Genomic DNA, 23,034 nt, shown 5'->3' with positions numbered 1-23,034 from the left:
GTGCACGAAACATTACAGAAATTCTGTAATGAATGACGTATACACCTCCAGATTCAACATTTTAAGGTGAAACATTCTTAAGGCTATTCTTCTCAACTCCAGAAAAGTGCTTTAAGGCTTGGAGAAAGAACAATGTTAGTTTTCTGTACTTTTCCAAAGGTATCACAAATGGGAAATCAATCCAGTGGAACTTTTTGATATTTTATCGAAACTTTCTATAGCATAACACTGTTTTCTTGTGTAATGATAATAGATCCTGAAAGAAGTTCTTCTAAACTTTGTTCCAATTTTATGTGAAAAATTAGTTCATGTATGATAAAGGACATTTGATAGGGGTAAACCGGATTATTTTGAGGATATTGAAACAAATTTTTTTGAAAATGGAATATATGCATAATATGGCTAAGCTAGCAAAAGAATATAATAATTACAGTGCCCGCTTTGTAATCCGGATGATTGGGAGACAATATGACAGATGTCCGCTTCGTAATCCGGATGGATCTTTTGAATTTGTTCAACATCTCGAAAATATAATACAAGTTTATTTTTCTAGAATTAGAATAAAAGTTTTAAAAAAGTTTAAAAAGACATAATTAGAGAATTCTATGCTATTATACTTCATTTATTAAACAAAAACATTACAGGATAATTCATTTTCATTGCTGAATACTCGTGCATACATGACCTCAAAATGATTTGAAATGTAACCGTCGATAACTCGTCCGGATTATGGCGATCCGGATTAGAAAGCGGGCACTGTATAAGAAAATAAAGAATTAATTGGAATATTTCGATGATTCATCTCAAGACTCTTGTCAAGACCAGATATATTCATATTGAGGGCAGCGAGTGGCGTCCTTCAGCTTACTCTTCCGGCCACAGCCTCAAATTCATCCTCTCTACACTCTTCGGGAATCAATCCTCGTCAACTCGTCCGCTGCATCCAGGCCTTCGTTTTGACTCCTTATGCATCCCTTATTACGGTTTTCTCTTACTACGGGTTTTGTGTATTGAACCAGCCATCCTGCGAATTAATTCAATTGGACAGGCCGACTACAATTTTGGGAAGGTCATTCCATTCCAGCAATACGTTGCCAAATATTTTATTTCACCGAATTTTGATGGTAAGAGTACTAATGCTATTATAGAAGAGTTCGTAATGCTATTATAGAAGAGTATAATAACGTGTGACAAGAACTCGAGGTAGAAAGATATGGCTGACCAATTAACCCAAGGGGATTCATCGTCGAATCGGTTGAATCCTACAGAAGAATCGAGGACGAAAAAGTCGTGGATGGAAACACCCCAGCTTCAGATCCTCCGCTCGCTCCAACAAATTGCTCAAATTGCAGTTCAGCTAGTTCGTCACAGTCCGAACCATTTGCAAAGTGGAACTGGACCCGGGGAAGGTGGACAGGGTATTCAAGGCGATATATCAGGCAATGGAGAGAACTCTCGCCGGAGTTCTCGCTCCTCCAATGACGAAGGCAACCTTCATAGAGGTGAGAAGGTCCCTGTTCGTCCGCCGTCTTCAAGACGTTGAAGAATGCCTTCTAGGTATATTTAGCCCTGTCTAGTCGCGTGCCATTTGGACGCGCAAACCAATTGCCGCAGCCGATAGCCGAATTGCTGTTTGCTCTCAGACTTCATCAATCTCAGTTTCTGTGGTCCGAGGTGAAATGCGACCTCGTCAGACCGGCTTCAAAATGTGCATGTACACGTTTTGAGTCTTATAGATCACGAATATCATACCCGCCAAAAAACGATTTTCGTGGACGTCCGGCTGTCCGACCGGCCGATTCTACGTAGTACAAACGCTTTTGGAAAGAGAACGGAAAGAGATATCAACAAGCGGTTTTCGACAAAGGTTAAGTATCGGGTGGACGACATCCGATGGTGATATCAGATCTATCCCTCCATCCCCCTTTTCCGCCATTTTGGAATACCCCCAAATTTTATTTTCTCAATAGCTCAGCCCCTATGATATGGATCGGACTCAAATTTTAGCATGTTATAGGTTGACCCAAGAGCTTTCGATTAAAAACAAATTAAGCAGTCCCGGCTCCCTGACCCGAGTTAGAAGGGATCAAAAATAGAATTTTCAAATGGCTGCATTTCCGGTTCTAATTGCTGGAATTTGAAAAATTTTGGTTATTTACAAAGCTCTCGTTAAATGCTACAATTATTTGAACATCGAATTTTCATCAGAATAATTTGAAGGTCCGATTAATCGAAAAATCGAGAAATCTTCGATGTCGAATATCTCGGAACTTCCATTTTCAATTTTGATGAAATTTCAGTATGTTGTAGCTGAGGTCAAGACTTATGAGCCTCGAGTGGGTCAGTGGATAGAGTAGTAGCTCTATGACTGCGAGGTCTTGGGTTCAAAGCTGAGGAGCAGCAGAAAAAGATTTCTCATGACATATCGGCTTTGAATTCGTCCAGTGAATGAATGAATAGTAATGTCAATGGTGCATATTGGCAAAAAAAAAACGTGAACCGCCTAAACAACAGAGGCTGATACGAAAATGAGTTTCGACATGAAAGTGGTACTTCAGTCGATACAAATATTCGCTGTCACTGATCCCAAACACACACCGAGAAGGGATGCTGTGATATAGTATATTTTGCATTGGTACATTGGTGGCCCTAAGCATTGGTGGCCTGGATGCATCGAAATGTCCGAAATGGAGAACTGACCCCTGGCAAAATCTTATCTGAGGTCAACAGCTTTCGAACGGTGGGTCGCACTTTGCTTTAGCTCTACCCTGACCCGAGCTGTAAAGGAAAATAACCTGACTGGACCATATGTTTTGTGTTTATGAAACGATTTCGATGAAATTGTTTTTATTTTGTATCTGAGATCGAAACTTTTTTGACGATGGGTCGCAACAGTCTTACCCTACCCCACTGTAACCTGACCCTTACTATATCGAAATTGACCGGACTCTAACTCTAATGTTTATTAACCGATTTCAATGAACTTTTTTTCTCAGGTTGCCCTTCCCCACTCAAACTATTTAAAATAGAAAATGACCAGTGATAAGTCCAGAAAAGCTTATGGTAGCTGAGATTTTTTACAGCCAACTTCAGAGTGCTTGGAACTCGGGGTGCTTGCAACTCGTAATGCTTAAAAATTCGATTGTGAGTTGAATCTTGAGGGCAAAGGATCGTGTCGAGTCAATTTTATCCATTTCGACCAACAAGGATAGTTAGCTCGACGATGTTTCAAAGGATAAACCTCTATTTCAAAATTTTCCAAGACACCTTTAAATCATTCTAGAAGCAAGAACTTGATCTAAATTAGCGCCCAAAATACTTTTCCATGGAAATCCATCATTTAAACCTTTTCAAAATTCGTCTAATATTAAATGCTGCAAATGTAACTTTTTGTATCACATTTTGGGAAAGGTCCTCTAAAGGACATATCGACTTATTTGAAGGATACTTGGCATTAGAGGGATGTAAAATACTATAATCTTCCAAGTACAAGCAAAAAAATAAACATAAGTGGTGGAGGTAAGCTACAGCATGCCCCTTAATGACCTGCGTGAAAAAGTCTCACGAACTTATGCAATCATTCAATATAAAGTAGGATTATTTCCTCAGCGTTACTGCAACCTCTACAAGTTATTCTGAACTCAACACCCAGTCTGTTGAGATGTTTCTTTAGACAGTGTTCAACAAGACGATCAGCAAAGAAAAACTAAGGGAAGGCTATCAGTCTTCGCACAGACTCTGGCTTTTAATACTTTATATTTTTCCCATATTCCTGCAATGAATCTAGCCTAATAGCAATATATTTCTGTAACTCGTGTTACTCATAAGTCACATATTTCTTGAAAAAAAGTCAGATTCATTCAAAGGCATATGAGGCAAAATATGAAGTGTTCGAAGCCAGAGTACGTCCTAATTCTGTAAGACGTCCTCTATAGAGAGTAATAATGTCATTTTAATGATAGGACAGCCATCTTATAGAATGATCCACGAAAGACCCATATCACTAATCGTTTGACTTGTAATTCTTGTACTAGTATAAAATCTATGGAATTAGTACAGCTAAAGATTTTTGAATGTACAATATCTGTGTAGGGTATGCGCTACCTTCGGACTATTTATGCTTCGCAAAAATCATTTTTTTAATGTGTTAATAAATGAATTTACCCCATGTCATATTTTCAGAAAAGCACTATGACTGAAATCCATAAGGAACATAGAGAAAAAATTGAATTGTCCGAAGCTTGAGTCGTCCGAAAATAGCGCGCTTTCCCCTATTTTGCAGAAACATAAAATGGAAAACATTCCAAACATTATGCAAATTGTTTCCTACTTGTATGCTGAGAGTTGAAGTTATGTATTTCTGTGTCAAAATTGGAAACGCCAATTGTCTGATTAAACTGGAAATTAAAACCATAAATCACAAGGATATTTGAAGCATTTTAATCACCATGCTAATGCACATCTTGCATAAAGTTTCCAGGATTTTCCCCAAAAGCTTTTTCAGCTGCATATCAAAAGCCATCGTTATTGAGCTTTGGGTATGTAGCTTGGGGGGGTTAAAAAGGGGCGAAAGAATTCGGAAATGAGGTGGCAATAAATTAACTTATTACTTGTGACACAGTGTACAGACAATTCCATTGGATTTCCTACAACCCCCCTCCTCCCAAAAGTTTTTGGGAAAGTGGCGGAAATTGTGTGCAATGGAGACACCGGATGGTTGGAGCAATAAAATATGTAAAAGCTTCTTTTATTTCCCTGTTCTATTTCAGACTCCATTTCATTTTGTGATTCTCAGTGTTTCACCTGTTCCACGTTTGTCATCCACTGCCACAAGACTACAATGGCAATCTTCTCTATAACCATGGTATTTTATATTGTGCAAAGGCACTGCCATATACACTTCGCTGAATATTTACAATAACACAATGCTAAAACTTTTTCCTCACTTTCAGATTAATTGCCTGGGATTTCCATATTCATGTTTGGGGAATTGTAAAAAAAAAAGAAAATAAAAATAGAATTGTCTTGAGTGAAAAAATTGCCTCTACCAAACAATAATTGTGTTGTGGTATAAAAATAGGATATAATAGCGTGAGACGCTTTAAAGGAAAATTGTAAAGTTTGTTCGATAAACCGTTGGACTGTCTGATTTTGAATTTAATCAATAGATTTGCAATTTTCCACAGACATGAGAGAGGATTCAAGATATTGTCCAAGATAATCTCATACCTCTGCTTCTAGCATTTTGTCTATTTCTTGTGCAAAAAACTCATTTCGAAATGATTTTCTTTTCACTTTATTTCGAAGCAGTCACCCAAGTAATTGAACTTTCCTCTGCAGAGATTAAAAAGTTGCTCATGAACGGAAATCTTCTCGCTCATGTTTCCGTGGAAATTCCAACATGACCGTTAATATGAATGACATGGAAAGTTTTTCCATCTAATGCCCATTTTGTGGGGATTTTCGATTGAATATTGATTTACTTTAAAAAAAAAAGATTCATTTTTACAAATTTAATATAAAATAATTATGTAATACTGTTTAATGGCTTTTGCAGTACTGATTGGAATAACATAATACCAACAACTCAAGAGTAATACTTTTATTAGTTAATGAGTTCCAGATTTAAATAGACAAATTATGCAAACTATTGAAAAGTAATTTGTAGACCCTCCATGTTCATAATTGTCTTAAAGGTAATGCCTATGTACGGTATACCTATATGTTTTTAATGACTTTTACCAATTGTAATAATATAGTATTTTAATAGCTAGTCCATTCAATCAAATTTCCTGAAAAGAGTCATGGGTCAAATCCGTCAAATACATTAAGTAAATAGAACAAAAAACTGTATTGTCCGAAGCTTGAGTCGTCCGAAGGTAGCGCACGTTCCCTTACTTTCCGGACATGTGAATATTAAACCGGAAATTATTATAGTTCTTCTAAAAATTGGAATTTGTTTAGCAGCGTCAGGTAGTTAATTTAAGGTCCGATTTGTGCGACTGCCCAAGTAGCAAGATTTAATCAGCATAACGTTACTTAATCGGCTGGTCATAGTAATTTTTTAGGCATCCGTGGACGTCCTACTTCCGAGGAAAATTACCCAATAAACATTTTCTTTTCAATCGCAAGCCGGACCAAATATCAAGATAATTATTCAATGACTTGGTAATTAATCTTACCAAATATTTACCGATTGGACAGAAAGCTAACAGATTTTAGAATTTTTCTTTTTTGAAAAAGTTTTAGTAAAATTCTTTTGCTTATTGTGAATAAGTATGGCCAGCGAGTAAAATATGATTGTCAAGTTGGCAGATCGCGAAGATCAGTTTACGTTAATCGCGCCGAAGGGTATACAAGATTTCGCTAATCTCATGATCAATTTCCAAAATTGCGCTGATCGATCCGATAAACCTCCATGATCGCAATGATTGTCACCCAAAGTGACCTTGAGTGTAGGCCTAATAAGCCTCTATGGAATCTTTTTCAGGGCATCAAGTACCAAGGAGAAAAATTAACCCATTTCTTACCATGGTATTATACATCATACGCAAATTGACTGATTTTAATGATTTATTTCTGGTCAATTGATATTCGAATTTCTATCGGGAATGGTTCTTTAGTTACTTTAATCCTTCAATTACTTGGAAAAATAGCCCGACAGAGATGGAAATACATTTTGTTTTTCTTTTCTCGCTTCGCGGAAAGTCATGCAAAATTTTTTTCTCACAATGGCGGACGGAAAATTCGACATCTCGTCGAATTTGTTAAAATTGACCTCCATCCTCTTTTCTGATTTGAATTCTAGTTGCCAATTTGTTTTCTTGGATAGTTACTCTATCTAAATCAATAGAGTTTGTAAAAAATTAATGTACAGAATTTAAATTCAGTGACCGTTAAGACGCGTGTTTGAGGGCGGATCCCCGCGCCCCCATAATGGATAAAATTTTTTTCTGTTCAAAAAATTCATCTATTAATCTGTAGGAAACTGATCCCAAAATATGAATATTCTATCTCAAGTATTTCTGGTACATTGACTGAATGGGTTAAGATGCTCAGAGCAAAAGAGTCCTATCGTATTCGAATTTCCGTATTAAAATAGCTCACTCTTGATATGAGCAACTCAATTGTCAATTACACAAAGAACACGTTTTTGATTTTTATTTCTATTGCTTAAAATTCTCTCATCCATCACAAATTGAACACTTTATGCAATTGTCAATTTTTGTCTTTGGTACTTACAAAGAGAAGATACCATTCAGGACCTAAAAATTAATAATCTAAAGTAAAACTGATAAGTAAAAATTAGATTAATTACTAGTTTGACTCCATTTGCACTTGTTTCAATTCAGCAGAATTTTTTTTTCGCGGGAAAATGTAATAAAAGTAGCGTACCGCAAAAGAGGGTACTAATCACAATTGCAAAAACTTACGTTTAACTGATATAAATCTTACCTCAAGGAAATAGTTTTGAAAAAACTGCAAAAAACTCGAAATATTGACTTTATTTAGATTCTTTACAATGTAAGCTTCACAGTAAAAAAACATTACACGGATAATCGTTGGTTTACTTTTTTTAAGAAAATTATTCTTTTAAACTTACTCATATATGTATTTCAGCCAAATGCTTAGTATGAAAATGTGTATTTTAAATTTTATGTAATGGTAAACTGTGTAATCAACTGCGAACGATTACACAGTTTCGCATATTTTCTTACATATTTTCTGTACCCCTTTAAGGCTTCCAATACTTGCGCATTTAGTATAAAATAAAATGGATTCAGTAAAACCAGAACAACAATCAGTTAAGCACGAAAATAAGAAAAATGGTTTAATAAAAATATAAAACAATTAAAATTTGTAACTTATTCTATTAATTCAATAAGAAAAAGAGATTACAAATAATAAATACATAATGAATCTACTGATAATGTATCAAGAGTAATTTTATAAGCTCTATTGATCCTGTTTCTTTAGAGGGATTCCTCTACTAATTTACGAAGCTATACAATTCCAAACTGAAACTATTTTAGGAATCTTTGATCTTTCATAGCTTATGAAAGCTTATAATCTCTTGTATCACTATAAAGGTATTAAATAATGTCGTCACTTCGAGATGAGCAACAGGATAGTTCATGATAGGGTATTGATTAACGAACAATGCTACACATAGTCAAAAAATCAATGCGTAATATTTTGCCTTTTATTAGAGATTTAAATGTTTAATCTCTTCATTTTTAATTGTAGGGTGGTGTCCTTATTCAGTTAATGCCACTTCTTCATTTAGGTAAGCTTGAATACTAAAGTAAATAAAATTTTCTTTAAAAAAAAATACATTTTGTAAAGTGAACAGTGCGTTATATCACAAATAAAGATACTAAACAAACTTTAATAAGAAATCACCTAGATATATAATGGGTAATGCTAAAGTTTATTCAACAAAACTTTTATCGAATCCGGTCGAAGAATGAAAAAGTTATTAAGGTAAATGCATTGCAAAAGCTTAATTAAATGGTTCCGCCTCTCCTTAATTTATTTATTATTAAACGCTAAAAAACTTTGGAAATTCTGAACAATTTTCAAACTGGTAGTGAACTTTTCAATAATGAGGTCAACAGATAAAGTAATCACCTGAATTTTATTGAGAACTTAATGAAAAAGAAAAATTCATGGAGCTCTTTAAAGTTTGCGAGTTTTTTCATGATTTACATAGGGAAACTCAACCAAATTTCGAACATCTCGCAATATCGGACATTTCTTTCTTTCTCAAAATTTAATTTTGTGTTGTTTTTTGTTCTTTAGGTTGTTTAATACCAAAGGAACAATAAAAACGTAGCCTCTGAAAATAATATGATATGCAAAAAGTTTTGAAAATGTTCCGGTTTGGCAAGAAACTTGACGTCCGATATTGCGTGCAATGTAATGCGTATATTTTTTAATAATTTTTGAACGCATCAATTTATTTAGGAGAAATGAGAAACAATTCGTTAAAGTTCAAATATCATTCCTGAAGAAGAAGTAGCAAAAAAATCAATTTGTATTCTTGGCAAGATCCCTAAAGAACCATTGTTCTTTTCATCGTCTTGATCAGTAATTATCATAACTTCATTCTGCATGAAATGCATAACCTAATTTAAAACTTTTTTTTTGCACTTTGCAGGTAAATACTGCTTATTTATGTTCACATTACTTAAACTTATGTCGACAATTTGCTGCACAAATATCCTTTTAAGTATCCATGATTTCTTATATAGTCATTCGAGGAGAGTTGGAACAGTGGGAGAGATGGACCACTTCGCCTCCTGCCTACACCCTATGCACGATATCCACCTCATTTTGTCTATTTGTGCCCTTCAATATTCTAATGAAAACCCCCAAGTTACAGTTTTCTACCTTTAAAATTAATTAAGATCTCACCTTCTCCCGTCTAAAATTCATTTTAAAAAGGGGTGGCAAAGCGTCCCAGTCTTTCAAAAGTGCTTGAACTTGTTATCTCTGAAAATGATATCCCTCAAAAGTACTTTCACATCCTTTACTGTTTATCGGTTTTCAATCGACTTAAACCGATTTGTTAAATCACTCGTAAGATCCCACAAAAAATTTTAAGAGTAATAAAATTGATTTTCGGATAAAAATTACTTATCGGTTATGACCCGGTTCATTACCGGTTCACAACCAATTTGAAAGAATTTATAAATCACTCAAAACATTGCCCAAAAGAACTTAAAACTAATATAATAGAATTTCGAATAAAAAGTGGTTGATTTCGAAGTGCTCGAACTCGTGATTTAGATGCTATCCCTTAAAAGTAATTTCGTATCATTTACCGTTTTCTTTAAAAAAAATTACTTAAAAAATTAAAAATTACTTAAATGTTCATACCCGATCAGGGCCGTAGCTAGAGTTGAATTTAAGGTAGGGCATCAGTAGGTAAAGGGCATTAGTCAAAATTTTTGCTTGATCTATTTTGGTTAGTCGATTTCCGTCCCATTTCACTTGAATGTAAGTGAATTAGATAAAACAAAAAAAAAATTAAAAAAAGACAAATTTAAAAAAAATATATTATTCTAATTCTTCGATCCATATACTTAAGGGGTCACGTGGATCAAAGTTGACATAAACAGCAGTTCTTGTTCTAATTTCTTTTTAACATAATAAAAAATATAATTAATTCAAGCTCTTAGGAATATAAAAGTACAAAATTCAAAGTATATTTTATTTTATTTTTTTTAAGATGTTTGAGAAAATATTTAAATTTTTCACTAAATTATTTTTTGACCAATTGCATTAAGCACTTCCATCGATCACTCTATTAGATTAGATGTATCATGTTGTTTAATAAGAGACTAATTTCTTCTCTACCATATCATACTTACAGTTTACTTAGAACATTATCTTAGTTTCTGGTTTTAAAGGTGGGGCATTGGATGTTTTAAGGTAGGGCATTGCCCCTCAATTCCTCCCCAGCGTTACGGCCCTGTATCCGATTTATTACTGGTTCACAATCGATTTTAACGGATTTAAAAATCACTCAAAACATTCTCCAAAATACACTTCAGGAGTAATACAATTGAATTTCATATAAAAATTAGTTATCGGTCATGAATCGGGTCATTACCAGTTCAAAACCTATTGGAATCGGTTCATTTTGTCTGAAATTCCAAGACCTTTCCAACGAGCCCAAACATGACCCCATTCGCCTGATAAATGCGCTCTCCAGAGACTTTTTTAACCTTTGAACTTGAAAAACCGTTATTAGGAATGATTCAACGACATTTTTGCACATGGTCAATTTCCGTTTGGGTTATCTCTAAAACATCCAAAAATTTAAAAAAAATCGCACGATGCGTTTTACAGCAATTCCAAAATTGATTCAGTATTAACATAAACAGAAACAATCTTTAATGAATATTAATCAATTTCCATGAAAAACACCGAAGGAAAACCTTCTGTACTTCACCACAAATCACAAGACTGGTAGAAACACAATCGATCTGTCACATTTTTTGTAAGACTTTCCACAATGAGTTTTTTCAACGCAATTTAAATTTAAATTATAACTAAAATTTAACGGTCTTTGTGTTAATACATCCTAAAATGAATAAATATTTAAAAGCAAAATGAATTCATTGACTATTCGAAGATAATATACATAATTTTAATTAATTTATTTGCATGGCCGAAATTACACTCAAAGTGGCCGAAATTTTGCACACTTCTGATGTGATTCAAACTTCAATGCTGATTTAACTGACAAAATTACTGATCCAATAGATAATTCATGTACCTGCCCTACCGTGCCCTAGGAAAATGATAGAGAATCTCACCGAATCTTGGTCAAAAAGCCCAAGGTTAAAAAGTGCTCAAACAGAAAACTCGAACAAAGAATATTAATTGACCTTGACTGACCTTCACCTTCGAGAAAAGAGTTCAAGATGCCCTTTTGCCTCGCGGTTAATGCGAAAATCACATCAATTGGAAGCCCTTTTGAGAGAGTGGAAATTATTTTTTTGGCACCGTAATGGTAAAAATCACATCATTCTCGCACCGGCTTAAAGTATATCTCAACACTGCTGAGGACATTTATATCCTTTTCCCAGGAGGGACAGGGATTGGGGGTGGAGGCCACAAAGGTATAACAAGGCACGTGAAAGAGACAGAAATCACTGTGAGCTTTTTTTTTTGCTCTAGGTTGTGGACTATGTGTATTTTTGGTTGAAATAGGGGCGCTTCAAGCTCTCTCACGGGCAATTGAACTTTCAGACAAAGTCCTGTGTAGGTAGTAGGGCCATGTTGCCTGCAGAATTTTTTTCCATTTTGGATGGAAGAAGGAACAAAAAAAAATGTGCGAGGTGGTTATTTTGCAGCAGCCAGCGTCTTGTTGAGCATCAACATGAAATAATCATTGAGTTGTTATGCCTCTGGTTCGGGTGCTTCTATAGTCATCCTGTTTGCACTTGAGCCATTTGAACGGTGGAAACCCGGCTGTAATCATGAGGCAGCATGCCGCTATATGCGCAAAATCATGGTATTCTTGTCATTCACACTAAAGTCCGTATCCTGTATCTCAGTTGTGCACGCCAAGGCAAGGGTCTCCAGGTTACGAGGAACACCAGTTGTAGTTTGCCCGTCGAGATGTTGAGATCGGTGTGCGGATATTATTTTTAATCATTTGTATATCTATCATTAGGCAGGAGCATCTTCTTGCAGCCAATCATCCCATAAAATATCACCATTTTCTCGGTTGACTCACAATGTTTATGTGAACTTCATATCAGTCTACCCAAGTGGATCAAAAAATAACAATCTTTTTCGCGTAGACTTTTGGTCTCTTTTCATTTTTTTTTAATAGTACCAAAAATAAAATTATTTATAAGTTTTCCTTTATGTTTATAAAATAAATTATGAGTCTCGCGGAGATGTAGTAAAAAAAAAATTATATATAAAGCGTGTGATAAAATATATATCGTGCTTATAGTCTTTTAGAGAAAGAACAGAAGAATATCAGTGAAAAGCCGCGATTAGTTAATCAAATTGTTAGCCATCAAATCTATTTCTGTGGAGATTGTCATTAGGAAAAATTTTTAGTGACTAAAAGAAGGTGAAAAGAAAAAGGCCAATGGCAAAAGTTCAGCCCAAAGAAATAATGTGACTTGGTGTTAAAAGAGAAAAAAAAAATAATCCCAATAGGGAAAATCCCAAAAGTGTATGTGAAAAGCTTTTCAACAATGGCAAAAGCTCTAATGAAAATGCTGCTTGAAGGATATAATCATTAATATCGTGAGATAATAAAATAGAGTTTCAAGTGTTCTAAGAGATAAGAGGCCTCCCACAAGTCCTCCTTATTCTGGTGCCTAAGACAAGACCAAAACGGATAGCCACCAAGTGGATTGTGTTAGGAATTGAGGCGGATTTTATGACTCTTGTGCCAACTTCCTGACTGAAAGAAATATGATGATTATGGAGGTTTTTTTGGGGAGACAAGCTACTCCGTAAATCAAATACTTTTCAGTCGGAAATAAACTGCAAAATCAATAATCAATTGGCAATTTTGGCTGTCTTCCAGTTACACTAATTTTCTGTCAAAGCTTTCACTTTCGAAATTGATCGTCTCTCTGAGTATCTTTGGTACATTTGCTGTTCAATCGTCCGCCTTGAAGGGCCATTGTAAAAATTTTACGGAAATTTAACACAAAGGAAAAGGGGTTTATGGAACAGAAAATCCACTGTGAAGCCCTCTGAATTGTTATTATTATTGATAATTCATTTCAAATTGTTCAATTGGATTAGCGAAACCGTTATTTCAAGCATTATCTCAAGACTAAATAGCATTTGAATTGGAATTTCAGGGACTTTAAGATTTCTGCAAATTATTTTCTGAATGTTCTAATTTTTTTTAGGATGCATTTGAAACCTTGGAATCATCCAAGAAGTTTTTGTTTGAGATAATTTTGTCTCGAAATTGCGTATAAAAGACAGTTGATTATAGAAAAAATCACTAGAACGATTTTTTATTTGAAAGTCCTAGGCCTTCAGAAACAGAGTTAAACCTTCATTTTTAAAACCCTTGCAAAATTACGGTTCTATAACGAAAATACAATCTATGAAGGAGTTCTAATTCAATATACTGAATCAGACAATCAAGTTCACATATTTCGAAAACCGAAAAACGTTTGAAATAAATCGAATTTGAAAAACTCAAGGATCGTTTGAAATTTCAGTTCCGTTTTCGTAAAGTTTCGATGAGAAACTGAAAGCCTATTCAGGCCTGAATTTTAGCCTCAATATGCAAACTGCAACTGAGTTCTAATTAAATATACTGAACCGTTGAAACAATTGCACATTTTTCGAAATCGAAAAACGTTTCGTATAAAAACAATTTGAAAAGTTTAAGGTTGTTGGAGACTTTAGTCCCATTTTCGTAAAGTTCCGACGAGAAACTGAAAGCCTATTCCGGCCTGAATTTTAGCCCAAATGTGATTGAGTTCTGAACCGTTGAAACAATTTCACATTTTTCGAAATCGAAAAACATTTGATATAAAAACAAATTGAAAAGTTTAAGTCCGTTGGAGACTTTAGTCCCGTTTTGGTAAAGTTGAGAAACTGAAGACCTATTCAGGCCAGAATATTAGCCTCGATATTAAACATGTGATTGAGTTCTAATTAAATATACTGACCCATTGAAACAAGTTCACATTTTTCGAAATCGAAAAACGTTTGATATAAAAACAAATTGAAAAGTTTAGGATCGTTGGAGACTTTAGTCCCATTTTCGTAAAGTTTCTATGAGAAAATGAAAGCCTATTCAGGCCTGGATTTTAGCACTGATATGCAAAGTGTGATTGAGTTCACACAAGTCCACATTTTCGAAATCGAAAAACGTTTGATTTAAAAACAATTTGAAAAGTTTACGATCGTTGGAGACTTCAGTTCCGTTTTCGTAAAGTTCTAATGGAAAACTGAAAGCCTATTCAGGCCTGGATTTTAGCACTGATATGCAAACTGTGATTGAGTTCTAATTAAATATTCTGAACCGTTTAAACAAGTGTATATTTTTCCAAAACCGAAAAACATTTGAAATAAATTCAATATTAAAATGTCGAGATCATTGGTGTCTTTAGTTTCCTTTACGTATTATTATGCGAAAATGAAAGCCTATTCAGGTCTAGAGTTTATCCACATGATTTAACTTAAAAAATGTCATAAAAGGTGAAAAGTTCTTAGGGAAATTTTGATTTAAGATAGTAAAAGCTGAATAATCTATCTTTCCTTAGCGCAATTTCCATTGAATAAAAATCACTTTTTTGTAATTCCAAATTCAGAAATATCTCATTGACATTTTGGCTATTTTGATTAGGTTTCTTGGTGAAAATGAATAGAAACAATCGAAACCGTTTAATCGCTTGATATTCAAATTGTAGAAATGAAATTAATAGTGAGGGAAATTGTAACCATTTCCAAGATTGTTACCACTTTAAAACAGGAATGATACCTTTTTACGACGAAGTTCTGACAGTCTGCTTGCCTTTTCCGTAAATTAGAGTTTTGGGCATAGCTTAACTCGTATTTGAATAATAGCATACTGTATATTAAAAATATGTGCGGTATTCCTTGCTTAGTAAAAGTAAAAGTCAAGTAGACACTAAAACTGTGCCATAGGGGAATTCTGTAACGATATGACAATATCATGTGACCAATTTTTGAGGTAAATTCAGAAGTAGAATAACTTTAAAAGAAAAAACCAGTGAGCATCGATTGACCATTACAAGGAGCTCTATGAAAATCTTAGTAATTGATGTGAATCTGATTTTTGATTAATTTTTCCGAATTTACGATACAAAACCGGATTGCCCTGCTGATCCTAAAAGCCTAAATAGACTCAGGCTTTAGGATTTAGCCTTTAACACTAAAGATTTATCCTAAACTCTTATATCGTAATTCCCTAGACACACTTACGACTTAAGACGTGAGACGGCTTAACGTAATTATAATCAAAATAATGATCAAATTACATTTCCATCAGTTTCCGACCAATCCGTTTCTCAGGTTAAACCGAGAAGCCAAACCGAGAGACGGCTTAGTGGGAAACTGATGAGAATTTAGTCAAATCATTATTTCGATTATAATTACATTAATCCGTCTCTCGGTTTAAGTCGTAAGTGTTTCTAGGGCACAGTGGCTTAGGAACATCGATTTAAGGTTCGTTTCGTAAATATTCCTCATCTTTTACCACCAAAATTATAGGCAAAACATTATCATGGAATAATGGATACTAGTCTGAGTTTACTTAAGCCTTTAGGACCCAAATAGACTCAGGCTGATCTTCAAAAATATTTTGCCTGTAAAATTAGTCAGGAAAGGATTAGGTAAGGGCAATTTATGCAAAGGGCATCTAATTGTTGATTCTAAATCCTCAATGTATAGAGGAAACTGGGGCACTACCAAATACGGGTAAACAGTAATTTTATTTCTAAGACTAATGTCGACTATTTCTTCTGTGGAAAATCATACTTATTAGTATCTCTGAATTCAAACGGGTCTCGTCCTCGGTGGTGCCTCAGTTTCTAACAAAAAAAAATTCTAATGAGGAATTATTCAACACCACATGTTCGATGTTCGATTTAGAATATTCTATAGACTGTTCCGGTTCGACATCGTCTTTCCTTCCGGTTAACACTTTAAGAACGAGAGGGGCAAAAATCGGGAGTCGTAAAAAACACTTTTCTGACTACTTTGCGAGCAAAAGTTGTAGAAAACCGTGGAAGGAACATTTTTTAGGACACAGATGGTCTAATGGTCCCAAGAGGGTTAATTATCTATTTTGAACTGTTATGCATAAGGCCATAATCACATTGACAGTAAAATGCTCACCGTATTTCGTTAATTTACGCATTTTCATTGCAATTCTTACGCAAATTCTAGATTACCGTATTACCTTATCTCACATTTGGTGGCACTAGGTGAAAATAATATAAGAAAATTGAAGAAATAAAACGAAAATGCGATAAACGGTGAACAAAAAAAACTGTACGATTAATTTCTCTTACAGTTTCTTTGCTCACCGTTTGTCTAATTTTCGTTTCATTTCTTCAATTTTCTTCTATTTTTTTCACAGGGCCACCGATTATGAGATAATGTAATACGATAATGGAAAATTTGCTTAAGAATTGCAATGAAAATGCGTAAATTAACGAAATACGGTGTGGCTACGACGAGCATTTTGTTGTCAATGGGATTCTGCCCTAAATTCTGATTACAAAGCTACAGGATTTTTATGTCTTTTGATGGGTTTTTCAACAATGAAAAACACGATGAGATAGCTCTTATTCCACAAATAAGGCATAATTTAGAGAGCTACCGTAAAAGATAATGATAAAATCTTCCTATAGAATTTCTCTTTTGAGAACATTTCCATCAAGAAATGTTCAATCAGCTATTTCAATTCAAACTTTATCAAGTATATTGAGGCCTTAAGGTACTCAATTTTATACAAATTGATTCAAAAATATATTTTGCATAAGGATATCGCTCTAACACGATATTACAGAATAATAGAATAACATGTGCAATAAAATTATGAAAATAGGTTTAGGAGTTAAAGTTTGGAAAATGATAGAGAGAATAGGCTTCTAATTCATTCCGTTTTTAAATCTAATTATAAAGGGTAGTGGAGCACCTTTAAATTGGGGAAGCTTTAAAATTGGGCTTTATTCTCCTTTCTTACTAAATGGAACTGGAGCATATCAATTGCGAATTTAAATTACATTATTAATAAGTCTCAATTCCATTTAAAAAATAGAAGAAAAAGCCTTATTTCAAAGGAGCCCTAATACATAGTTGTCCCACTTCCCTCATATATAGCGTACGGTCTATTCGATAAATGTCAACCCAGGAAACGGTCGAACCCTCAGTTTGCCTTTATTAAGTAAGAGAGTTATACCCTATTTGTAGTGGATTTTTTAAATGAATTGAACTGAATAATCAGATCGCACTGAAATCGTTTAAATCCAAAAAAAAGTCCGTTAAGATAGGTAACTTTTCAGGGGCCCATCGAGCCTAATGAAAAGCGAAGCTATTTTTCACTTTACCTTGTAAAACTTTTGCAGATATTGCACTGCAACTTAAACAAATTTGCTAGTACTTCGTGTATTATTTCGGCGAACATTATAAAATAGTAAGTGAGATTGTTAAGAATCTCACCTAATTTTCAAACTTTTAATGCACAATTTCGAAGTACAGTGGCGATAAGATTAATAGCACACCTTCTGCGAATTTCCTATTTTGATGTTTTATGATACAATATCAATCTTTATACCTGATCATGCTTAATTTTTTATAAAATATAGTGCCCATTATAAATAAAAATGAAAATTATTTAATATTTGTATCTGTTAAATCCGTTAAAACTATGAGTTTTTGTCATTTTATGAGTTTAGGTATAATTCGTGTGGACAATTTACACACTTTCATTTTCTCAGGAAATACTACCTGAAATTTAGTTTCATTTTAAAATTCATTATATTGCTGTATTCTTGATGATTTGCAGGCATTAATGCCACAAATTTTCGTAAAATAACGTAAGATTTTTTTTAAATTCTATTTTTTAAGGAAGAGAACCAATACTTCAAAAAGTTTTTATGATCAAACATACAAATAACCCAAAAAACTTGAAAATTTCGAGAAAGAATAGGAACTTCTTGAGAATATTCTACCATTGTTCGTATTGTAAAATTGAATTTTTTTGCTGCTGCACCGAAAATAAAGCAACAAATTGAACAAAATTTGAGGGAGTAACTAATGTGAGTATTACTAAAAGTCAGTTATGTAAAAATGACCGATTTAGAAGTGTTTCCAGACGTACAGAGTTAGTATTCAAACAAAACCGTGCCTTTTGTTTGATTTTTGTTAAAGACCTGTAATTCTGGAATAATATTCTGTGAACCGATGTATGCCTGTTTAATACAATTGGATATGATTTAACAAAATATTATTAAAAGCATAATTTTTTGAAAAAAATAATACATACATTACAGTGTCCAAAACTGTGCTATTGATCTTGTCGCCACTGTATATCAGACTGATAAGCCAATTCTCTCTAAGAAAAAACTTGCCAATAGTCTTCAGTGCCCCTATTCAAAAACGTATGGAAAAATGAATGACGAGAGGCCCCTGTAACCTTCAAAAAATATCCGAATATTTTTACCACGTTATTGCTCCAGGTTTCAGAACAGTGACCTATAATTCACCCTGAAGCCTAGAATTCAGAATTCCAAGAACTGCCCTAGCTTTCCGATCCACGAATACATTTCGACTCTTCTCTCTGTTCCTAATAAAGGCAAATGATATCTCATTTTCAAATCCTGATCGTTACGATTTTGAAAATTGACTTTTACAAAGTTCTGCAACTGTTTCGGAGGTAGAACGTTAACTTTTGAGGGGGTCATCAAAATCACGTAATGTTTATCTGAAGTCGTATAACCTGAAGGTCCATATCAAACTGTCAAAAGAATTAAACTTAGATCAGAATACCATTCATCATTTATCATTAAATTTAAGATTTTCAAAAACGATGCCATCAACAGGAATCTATAGTTCTCTCTTAAGACTTGGAGCAATAAAAACGACCTTCCAAGTAAAAGTAGTGAAAGTGAAGGCCAGGCAAACCTTCGGAATTCGATAGAAAGATTGCCAATTTGTCTATTAAAAAAAAATGAAGAAGTGATTTTCTGTCACATGCGTTGCGATTACACAAAAATATATTAATTTCTTCACACTGTCGTGACACATTGATGTCAGATAATTTAATATTTGCGTCATTTAGCTGTTATATCGCAAGAAGAGATAACCTAGATCTTTACATGTATTCTGGCACTGAAAATTGCCAACCACCAGCAACTTTTTGTTTGTCTCATCAACATCTAAAACTCTTTCCCACACTCAAATTTCTGTCTTATCCTCCTCTTTTTATGCCAATAATTGCACGATCGAATTCTTCAAAAATTTCCCCCCGTATCTCTCAAAACATCATCAATCAAATGACTTTGAGAAATACCCCATACCTCTGGGTGTTTATGAACTCAAACCCAGGGATCCCCTTTCGTCTAACAGAGTGTCAAGATGTTGGAAATTGATGCTGCACTGTCGACAATAATGTTGAGAAGGGGAGAAAAAGACTCCAACGACGAGCATAATTGCAAAAGTGGCGTGTGTTTTTCGTCTAAATATAACACATATCATCTCTCCTTTCAAACTCTCACAAGCAATTATCTGTACGGAAATTAGTTTTTGAGATAATAAAAAAAATCCAAAGAATAGAGACAGTTTTTTTTTATTTTTGTATCACAACGATAGTAACTTGGCAAATTTTGATTAGATTGCAAAGTATTTTTTTTAATACTCCGGATTAATTAGGTTTCATTTGCAAATTCTTAATTGAGATTGAGGTTTTCAATAGTTCTTCAAAGAGTATTTGATGTTGGGCTAAAATTAAACATTCATTCTCATATTTGTCTCGGAGATAAAAGCTTTTATTTAAACAGTATGGACTGATGGAGATTTGTCTAAAGACTCTATAAATAACTGTCGTGTTGTTAGTTTCCTAACAAATATGCATTTCACTAATGAACAGCTTAAGGAACGTAGGAATAAATTTTTATAAAAGAGACAATCAAAGAATATTAGCAATCAAAAAGGATTTAAGGAAATTCAAGCAGTTAGTATTATAATTAATTAACATTAAAGCGATTGATGCATATAAAGAAGTTGAGTTTTTCTTAACAACAAATTACGAAGGAATTTTTTAAATAGTTTCATGAACAGAAAACTTGGTTCAGTGTTTTTATCCCAAGTAGTAATTTTGCATAAAAGAATTTTTAGAATTTCAGCAAGAAAAACCCTTCAAACGACCAACGGATTCGTACCCGGAGCATTGAAATTATTCTGGAAAATGTCATTAATGATAAAGTTTAGGAATATAAATATGTGATTCCTCCTTTGTAGCAAATATTTTAACATTCCTTGTTCAAATTTATTAAAACTTAAAAAATTTCAAGAGTTTCATGGAGGATTTATGGTAACAAACTGAAAATTTCGCATAAGTTTTTGTCTTGTGCAAATGCATAAATTTTCACATTATGCAGCTGTTACATTGAAAAATGAATTCGATATAACATTTTCAAAAGCACGAGTATTTGTACTTCCATATTCCTTGATTTCTTGTTGAATTTACACCATTTTTTTACTGATGGATCTCAAAGAGAGAACAGTTATATAATCCACTTTTTTTTCAACTTGTGACACAACTAGAGGAAAAACTGTAAGAGATATCGATTTCCGGTCTTCGACGACCCTCCCATAAGCCAACATTACTTAGGACAGTCTTTTTCTTTTTGCCTCCACCCCTTTCCCACAAAACCACGTGTAAGATAAGCAGGAAAACGAGAAATGCTACGGAAATAACACAATCCAGATTTGCTTAGAACACGTGTATTCTTGATTAGCTCAATTTCGAACTGAAGTTTTACATCGATTCAAGTCTTACACAAATTTCAGAGCTACCAACTTTACACCATGTTTTTTTGAATTTTTGAATTTGAATTTGAATTTTATTCATGCTCAAAAATACAGAGTTACTTACATAGGACTATATTATAAATGTTGTCTTAATATAAATTGAGTTTTTTTATTTTCATTTTTTATTGCTTTTTTTATTTTTTATTTTTTTTTGTTTATTTTTTTTTATTTTATTTTTTTTATTTTATTTTATTGTTTTTTTTTTTAAACGGCTCCTACGACTTTTTTATTTTCGAATATGTTTTAGACGTAGTCCAGACAAACATTTGTCCTTGGACACCTATGTTCGAAAACCATTTCAATATCGAAAATTTGTGTTTTTTCATTTAGATAAAAGAAAAATTAAATGAACAAAATAAAATAAATGAGAACCTACCACTACGAAATTCTACTTGTACTAAAACTAGGATTCTTAGTGTCATTGTGTCTTACAAACTATTCATTGAGTATGAAGAAAACCTCAATAATAAGGTGCAAATAGTAATTCTACATTTTTTTAGTACATGTAACTGAAATATAGATACGTGGTGAAATCTTAGTTGATATATAGAACATTTTGCAAAAACTTGGCTAAAAATCTTTGTTTAAGGAAAGCCAAATTGTAGTATGCAAATAAATAAATAAAGCGATGTACGTATCTTATGCCTCCGGCACACCTTTTAGATCGATAAAATTTCATTAAATCGAAATTCGCATCCTCTTTTTTCTCAGAAGAATTGCATAAGTATATCCCATTTTTTCGGACTCATAATTCGATAGAACTAAATTTAATTTAGTGCGACGTTCAAAAGAAGAAGAGTGCGATAGATTAGGATAGGCATATACTAAACTTTTAAGAAAGAAAGGAATGTGAATTTTGATCTTATGAAATTTTCCTGATCTAAAAGGTGTGCCGGAGCCATTAAGATTTAAATTTATGGAATAATCTAAAGACATCAGACAATATTTGACACTTTCACGTACTAAAATTAACCGTGACAAAAATGATCAAATTCGTCTTTTAAAGGTGAGAATAATATTCAAGGAAACTTATTTGTGAATAAAAATCAACAAATATTTTTATTAATGTACTAAATTTATAATTAAATTATTAGGTAATTATTTAATGCTCGGCCAGAAAATAGATTTAGATAAAACGGATTTTGACCTAGATTTTTCTCGTTCTTTATTACTAAAACAATGTTTCGGAGCTGAGGAAGTAGCCAACAAGGTCTGAATTGTTGTTATAGTAATAGAGGAGGAAAATCTAGGTCAAAGTCCATGTCTTTTTACGTGTAATAAAAATTTTTAGTACACGTAAGAAATTAGCTCAACTTTCACTACTAAATAAACTGTTATTTCCTTGATGCAAAGGTTTCATTAAGATTTCATAGAATACTTTTTAGTATTAAAAGACTCATGTATTCATGATTTTTTTAGTGACTTGTACTAAAAAGTTTCTATGTCTATGGCTGCAAAAGAAGCTCTATAATGTTCCCAATCAAGATTTCAAGTTTATAACTTTTCTTGGGGTTGTTATAGAAACTTACTGTCGCTGAAGTTTTTAGTACAACTAACATTTTTTGTACTAAAATCTACCATGCCTGTCTCAGGGACATAAAGTTTCTTAATTAAAAGTATTAAGTTTCTATTGTGTCATTAGAGTATTGTGAACTTATTTTCGATCTATTGTCCCAATAGATATTTGGTACAGGAAATGATGTCATTACTTGTACTAAAAATTCTTCTTAAGTTTATATTGACAATTAAGGGTAATATTGAATCCAATCAAATATTGTTTATTTTCTATTATTTATTTTGCGATATAGGGTGATGTCACCACTTCTCGCCACCTATAGTTAAATCCAAAAAAAATCATATAATACGAGTAATAAAAAGGATATCAGGAAGAAAAAGCAACCCTGAATATATTTTTTAATAATATTATCCAAAATAATTGAGTTTGAGCCTTTTCAAGTAGGT

The 23,034-nt window shown here is 33.3% G+C and overlaps 2 protein-coding genes across 2 annotated transcripts in view; one reads left to right on the top strand and one right to left on the bottom strand.

Annotated features, from left to right (window-relative positions):
• LOC129807792 (uncharacterized) overlaps positions 1-23,034 on the bottom strand; it is an 802,905-nt gene that overhangs the window by 476,452 nt on the left and 303,419 nt on the right. The gene's annotated exons all lie outside the window — the stretch shown is intronic.
• Positions 12,128-23,034, top strand: part of LOC129807789 (potassium voltage-gated channel protein Shaker) — a 345,833-nt gene continuing 334,926 nt past the window's right edge. The window contains exon 1 of the mRNA XM_055857278.1: positions 12,128-12,780. The gene's annotated coding sequence lies outside the window, so the exon portion shown is untranslated. The remainder of the gene's footprint in view (positions 12,781-23,034) is intronic.

This window comes from Phlebotomus papatasi, chromosome 3, assembly GCF_024763615.1.
Source record: "Phlebotomus papatasi isolate M1 chromosome 3, Ppap_2.1, whole genome shotgun sequence".
Taxonomy (NCBI): domain Eukaryota; kingdom Metazoa; phylum Arthropoda; class Insecta; order Diptera; family Psychodidae; genus Phlebotomus; species Phlebotomus papatasi.
This window is presented reverse-complemented; position numbering and strand designations above follow the sequence as displayed.